The sequence below is a fragment of the Tachyglossus aculeatus genome, unplaced genomic scaffold, assembly GCF_015852505.1.
Source record: "Tachyglossus aculeatus isolate mTacAcu1 unplaced genomic scaffold, mTacAcu1.pri scaffold_105_arrow_ctg1, whole genome shotgun sequence".
NCBI lineage: Eukaryota > Metazoa > Chordata > Mammalia > Monotremata > Tachyglossidae > Tachyglossus > Tachyglossus aculeatus.
Genome location: NW_024044844.1, coordinates 1,272,971 through 1,280,583, shown reverse-complemented (window position 1 = coordinate 1,280,583; position 7,613 = coordinate 1,272,971). Strand labels below are relative to the sequence as shown.

General features: G+C 44.0%; 1 non-coding gene across 1 annotated transcript; it reads right to left on the bottom strand.

The window, feature by feature from the left end:
- Positions 1 to 6,875: 6,875 nt before the first annotated feature.
- LOC119922523 lies at positions 6,876 to 7,013 on the bottom strand. The gene has a single exon (XR_005448658.1). It is a non-coding gene; the product is annotated as a small nucleolar RNA SNORA7 (small nucleolar RNA).
- Between the last annotated feature and the right edge of the window lie 600 nt (positions 7,014 to 7,613).

Here is a 7,613-nt window from a genome sequence, read left to right as displayed (position 1 = left end):
CTTATTCTCGCCTGTCCCGCCATCAACCCCCGGCCCACGTCATCCCCCGGGCCTGGAATGCCCTCCCCCTGCCCAACCGCCAAGCTAGCTCTCTTCCTCCCTTCAAGGCCCTGCTGAGAGCTCACCTCCTCCAGGAGGCCTTCCCAGACTGAGTCCCTTCCTTCCTCTCCCCCTCGCCCCCCCTCCATCCCCCATCTTACCTCCTTCCCTTCCCCACAGCACCTGTATATATTTATATATGTTTGTACATATTTATTACTCTATTTATTCATTTATTTATTTATTCATTTATTTATTTATTTATTTATTTATTTTACTTGTACATATCTATTCTATTTATTTTGTTTTGTTGGTATGTTTGGTTTTGTTCTCTGTCTCCCCCTTTTAGACTGTGAGCCCACTGTTGGGTAGGGACTGTCTCTATGTGTTGCCAATTTGTATTTCCCAAGCGCTCAGTACAGTGCTCTGCACATAGTAAGCGCTCAATAAATGCGATTGATGATGATGATGATGATGATGTCTTCCCATCACCTCAGGTTTAACATGTCCAAAACTGAACTCCATATCTTCCCACACAAACCTTGTCCTCCCCCTGACTTTCCCATCCCTGTTGAGAGCACCACCATCCTTTCTATTTCAGGGATATCCTTGGCGTATCCTTGACTTTGTCCTTGTCTCCTCACTCACATTCCACCCACATATTCAATCCATTACTAAATCCTGTTGGTTCCACTTTCACGACATTGCTAAAATCCACCCTTTCCTTTCCACCCAAACTGCCAACACCGTAGTACAGTCACGCATCCTATCGTTCCTGGATTACAGAATCAGCCTCCTTGCTGACCGCCCAGCCTCCTGCCTCTCCCCACTACAGTCCATATTTCACTCTGCTACCTGGATCATTTTTCTACAAAAACGTTCAAGACATGTCACCCGCTGCTCAGAAATCTTCAATGGTTGCCCATCCACCTCCACATCAAAGAAAAACTCTTCACCATTGGTTTTAAAACACTCCATCACCTTGCCTCCTCCTACCTCACCTTGCTTTTCTCCCATTACAAACCAGAACATACACTTCGCTCCTCTAATGCTAAACTTCTCACTGGGCCTCGATCTCACCTATCATGCCCCCGACCCCTCGCCCAAGTCCTGCCTCTGACCTGGAACGCCCTGTCTCCTCAAATCCAACAGAAAATTACTCTCCCCGACTTCAAAGCCTTATTGAAGGCACATCTCCTCCAGGAGGCCTTCCCTGACTGAGCCCCCCCCCTTTCCTCTTCTCCCACTCCCTTCGACGTCACCCTGATGTTCTCCCTTTGTTTCTCTCCACTTCCAGTCCTACAGCACTTATGTACATATATGTAATTTATTTGTTTGTTTTAATGTCTGTCTCCCCCAGCTCTAGACTATAAACTCTTTGTAGGTAGGGAATGCATCTGTTTATAGTTGTATTGTACTCTCCCAAACACACTGTACAGTGCTCTGAGCACATTAAGCACTCAATAAATATGATTAAATCAAAGAATATTCGTTAAGCACTTACTATGTGCCAAGCACTGAACTAAGCGCTGGGGTAAATACAAGAAAAGGAGCTCCCACATGGGGCTCACAGTCTAAGTAGGAAGGAGAACAAATATTGATCACCCATTTGCAGATGAGCGAACTGAGGCCCAGAGAGGTTAAGTGACTTGCCTAAGGCCACACAGCAGGCATGTGGTGGAAATGGAATTAGATCCCAGGTCTCTGACTCCCAGGGCAGTGTTCTTTCCACTAGACCAAGCTATTTCTCTCATAGATCATCAACTCAGTTCTCCCACCTACTTTTCAGGAAGGAAGAGTTTGCTCTGCTGCCATTGGTGGGAAAAGAAGCTGCCTTTTTCCCCAGAACCCCTCATATTCTTACCTCTGGTTCCATTTTGGCATATGTGGGTTTCAGGTCTAGCTAGCCTGGGATTCCCTCCCCTTCGTATGCACCAGACGGCCACTCTCTCCACCTTCAAAGCCTCAATAAGAGTGCATCTTCTTCAAAAGGTCTCCCCCCCAAAAACTCTCTTTTCCCCGGTTCTCTCTCTCTTCTGCATCACCTATGCACTTGGATCTGTGATGTTTGGGTATTTAATATCTGCCCCACTCCCAACCCCACCAAACTTCTGTGCATACCTTTAAATTATATATTATAAATTATTTGTTCATATTAATTTCTGTCTCCCCCTCTTGATTATAAGCTCGCTGTGGACAGGGAACATATCTACCAACTCTGTTGTGTTGTACTCTCCCAAGTTTTCAGTACAGTGTTCTGCACACAGTAAGTGCTCAATAAATACCATTGATGATGAGGTAGGTAGGGTGTGTAGGTGCTCTGGACATGAAGGAAATGGAGGTGATAGTAAGAGTACTAAAAATAATAATTCATTCAATCATATTTATTGAGAGATTAATGTGTGCAGAGCACTGTACTAAGTGCTTTGAAAATACAGTTCAACAACAAATTGAGACAATCCCTGCCCACAACGGCTCACAGCCTAGAAGGAGGGAGAGAGCAATTATAATAGTGGTATTCGTTAAGCACTTCCCATGTACCAAACCACTGTACTAAACGTTGGGGTAGATACGAGATGATCGGGTCCCAAATGGCACTCACAGTCTAAGTAGGAGAGAAAACAGGGATTGAATCCCCCTTTGGCAGATGAGGTAACTGAGGCATAGAGAGGTTAAGCAACTTGCCCAGGGTCTTATAGTAGATATGTGGAGGAGTCAGGTTTAGAACTCAGGTCCTCTGACTACCAAGCCCTGGTTCTATCCACTAGGCCACACTGCTCCTCAAGCATCATCAGTAACCAGCATGTACAGGACGCTCTTCTGGGCTCTGAGTAATCACAGACATGATAATACCCTTCTCTCCTTCCAGGCCCTACAGTCTAATTCAGTGGTTCCCTAACTTTAGAGCTGGAGTTCATGGGAGCATCTTGTTCAAAGGTTCGAGTCAACAAATCCTCACCTCTCAACCACGTATATATCCCGGTTTAGGTGAGCCTGTTCCAGATTCCTAGAGGCTGTCTGACGAAATTATAGAAAACAATAGACAAACAACGCCCTCGCTTCTCTCTTTCTACAGCCCTCCCCACACACTCCACTCTTTTGCCACTAACCCCCTCACTGTGTCTCATTCTCGCCTGTCCTGCCGTCAACCCCTGGCATACATCCTATCTCTGGCCTGGAATGCGCTCCTTCCTCAAATCTGCCAAATTAGCACACTTCCTCCTTCAAAGCCCTAGTGAAAGCTCACCTCCTCCAGGAGGCCTTCCCAGACTGAGTTCCCCTTTTCCTCTGCTCCTCCTCCCCTCCCCATTACCCCAAATCCCTCCCTCTTCTCTACCCCCCTCCCTATCCCAAAGCACTTGTGTACATATGTGCCTATTTATCATTGTATTCATTTTATTAATGACGTGTATATATCTATAATTCTATTCACTTATATTTATGCTACTGATGCCTGTTTACTTGACTTTTTTCGTTTTGTTGTCCGTCTCCCCTCTTCTAGATTGTGAAGCTGTTATTGGGTAGGGCGTATCCCTATTTGTTGCTGGATTATACTTCCCAAGCACTTAGCACAATGCTCTGCACACAGTAAATGCTCAATAAATGTGATTGAATCAATGAATGAAAGTCAGCTATATCTGCTGGACCCTTCCACTCATACTGGTCTTGATCATTTCAAGTTTGAGTTGGCAAAGCATCTTTACATTGTGCCTTGTTTGGCTTCAACAGAGTTCTTGGACTTGTAGATGGGACTCCTAGAGGTAAAGTAGACCCTCATGTTTTAGGTTTCCACGAAGATGATATGTCCAGAAGAACCAAACAGAGTGACTGAAAGTGGGATGGGGCAAGAGTAGCCGTAATATAAGTAGTAGCAGTAATAGCAGTAGTTGTAGTAGTGGTGATAATAGTAGTAGTAGAAAAAAGAGGAGGAGGAGAAGGGAGAGAAGAAGAGGGAGGAGGAGCAGTGAATTGGTGTAGTGGATAGAGCACTGGCCTGGGAGTCAGAAGGTCAATGGTTCTAGTCCCTGCTCCACCACTTGTCTGGTGTATGATTTGGGTAAGTCACTTCACTTCTCTGTGCCTCAGTTACCTCATCTGTAAAATGGGGGTTGAGATTGTGAGCCCCACATGGGACTGGGACTGTGTACAATCTAATTTGCTTGTAACCACCCCAGGGCGTAGTACGGTGCCTGGCACATAGTAAGCGCTTGAAAAATTCTACAATTATTATTAGTAGAAGTAGTAGTAACAGCAGAAGTAATAATAATGGTAGTAGTGGTAGTAGTAGCAGTAGTAGTAGCCGTAGTAATTGTAGCAGTAGTAGTCATTGTAGCAGCAGTAGTAATAGTAGTAGTAGCTGTAATAGTAGTAAAAATAGTAGTAGTAGTAATAATTATTATTATTATAATAATGGCATTTGTTAAGCACCTATTATGTGCCAAGCACTGTTCTAAGTGCTGGGGTAGAAACAAGGTAATCAGGTTGTCCCACGTGGGGCTCAAAGTCTTAATCCCCATTTTACAGATGAGGTAACTGAGGCCCAGAGAAGTGAAGTGACTTGTCCAAAATTACACAGCTGAAACGTGAGAGTCAGGATTATAACGCACAACCTCTGACTCCCAAGCCCATGCTCTTTCCACTAAGCCATGCTGCTTCTCTACTACTCCTAGTAGTAATAGTAGGAGTGGTATTAGTAATAATAGCAGTAGTAATATTATTAGCCACGGTAGCAGTAGTAGAAATAGTAGTAGTAGCTGTAGTACTAGTAACAATAGCATTAATAGTAGCAACAATAGTAATAGTTGCAGTAGTCATGATAGTCATAGTAATCAATCAGTGGTATTGAATGAGCACTTCTTCTGTGCAGCCCACTGAACTAAGTGCTTGAAAAAGGACAATGCAACAGGAGTTGTAGCAATGGCGGTGATAGAAGAAATAGCAGTAATAATAATGGTATTAGTAATGGTGATAATAATAATTGTGGTATTTGTTTAGAGCTTAATATGTGCCAAGCACTGTACGAAAATACAAGATGATCAGGTTCCACATGGGGTCCACAATCTAAGTAGGAAGGAAAACAGGTACTGAATCCCCATTTGTCAGATGAGGTAACTGAGGCACAGAGAAGTGAAGTGACTTGCCCAAATTCACAGAGCAAGCAAGTGGCAGAGCAGGATTGGAGTGCAGTTCCTCTGATTCTCAGGACAGTGCTCTTTCCACTGGGCCATGCTGCTTCCTGACGATTGATCCCTCTCCTTAGTCTCCCAGCCCACCCCGCCCCCCCTCATCCCCGAGCTGTAAATTCTTTGAGGGCAGGAATCAGGTCTATCAAATCTGTTGTCTTCTATTTTCCCAAACATTTAATACAGTGCTCTGCTCATAGTAAGTGCTCAATAAATACCACTGATTGATTACTATGACTATCATAGTAAGTGCCTAATAAATACCATAATAATGATAATAATAATAATAATAATAATCTTGATTTGAAAGGCAGAAAGAGAGAGATGAACAGAGGAAGTGTGAGAGAGAAAGGGAGACTTGAGAAAATGTCTGTATTGTCATTGCAAGGCCCCCAGGGGACATTTAATAATAATAATAATGATGGCATTTATTAAGTGCTTACTATGTGCAAAGCACTGTTCTAAGCGCTGGGGAGGTTATAAGCTGATCAGGTTGTCCAACAGGGGGCTCACAGTCAATCCCCATTTTACAGATGAGGTAACTGAGGCAAAAGAAGTTAAGTGACTTGCCCAAAGTCACACAGCTGACAATTGGCATCTTCAATATCTTTCTAGAATCACATCTTCTTCAAGAGATCTTCCCAGATCATTCTTTCACCTCCCCACCGTATTTCCTCCCCAATGACCATGGTTACTCTCACACAGCACATTGCACTTATAGACACATCTTTATCCTCTCTGGCTTCCTCTTTGCTGTAATTATTTTAATGTCTATCTCCCACACTAGACTGTAAGCTCCTTGAAGGAAGGGATTAATGTCTTCTAACTCTATTGTACTCTCACAAGCATTTAGGACAGTGATCTGAACAGAGTATGTGCCTGATAAATATCCATTGACTGATTGCCGTGGCTATGTCAGTTCCAACCAATTCTGTAGGGTACCCTCTCGAAATTCTCTTCACAAGGGAAGGCTTTGAGCACAAAGAAGGGGAGAGAGAGAGAGAGAGAGAGAGAGAGAGAGAGAGAGAGAGAGAGAGAGATGGAGAGAGAGAGATGGAGAGAGAGAGAGACTGAGAAAGAGAGAGACTGAGAAAGAGAGACTGTAAGCTCCTTGTGGACAGAGATTGCATCTACCAACTCTATTGTATTAAGATTAATTATGGTGTTTGTTAAACACTTACAATATACCAAGCATTAGACCAAGCTCCGGGGTCGATATAAATTAGTCGGGTTGGACCCATTCCCCATCCTAAGTAATACTTTCCTAAAAATGTAGTACAGTGGTCTGCACACAGTAGATGCTCAATAAACACCATCGATTGATTGATTGAGAGAGACAGAGAGAAAGAGAGAGATACTGTAGACTCTAAGCTCCTTGTGGGCAGAGATCTTATCTATTGCAATTAATCACTCAATTAATTGTCTTGTGTTGTCTTATGCTATCGAGTTGTTTCCGACCCATAGCGACACCACGGACACATCTCTTCCAGAACATCCCACTCTCCATCTGTAATCGTTCTGGTAATGTATCTGTAGAGTTTTCCTGGTAAACATGAGGAGGTGGTTTACCATTGCCTCCTTCCATGCAGTAAACTAGAGTCTCCATCCTCAACTCTCTCCCATACTGCTGCTTCCCAGAACAGGGAAGTTTTGACTTGTAGCAAATTGCCTTCCACTCGCTAGTCCCTGCCCAAGCTAGGAATGGAATGGGTAGGCCTTTGCTTGATTCTCCCTCCTATGGCCGAGACTGGTAGAGTACTGGAAACTCTCCAGGTGCGACCCTGAGAGGGGTATCAATTAATTACTCTATTGTAACTAATTATGGTATTTCTAAAGGTCTTATATGCCAAGCACTGTACTAAGCTCTGGCATAGATACAAGATGATCAGGTCCCACAGGGGGCTCACAGTCTACGTAGGAGGGAGAACATGTATTGAATCCTTGCTTTACTGATGAGAGAACTCAGGCAACAGAGAAGTTAAGTGAGTAGCCCAATGTCACACAGCAAGTATGTGGCAGAGTCAGAATGGGAACCCAGGGTCTCTGACTCCCAGGTCTGTGCTCTCTCCACTAGATCATGATGCTTCTTAAGCAAGGAGAACCCAAAATGAGGGGGGCCATGAAAGAGCATGGAGAGGATTTGGTGGGATGTAAAGGAAGACTTTGTTAGTAGACCAGAAATAAGGAATTGGAGTAGGCTGCTACTGAGAAGATTCCACCCGTGGAGGTCTTTAAGGAAATGGCAGGCTCTGCTCCACTGAAGAAGTCGACATCTTCCTGCCCACAGAGAGGTTAGTTGCTGCTCTAAGGTTCTGTCATTTTGAAGTTTTCCTTTCCTCATCAGAACACCTGGTTGGGACCTTTACCCTTGAAGTGGCAGAAAAGAAATGG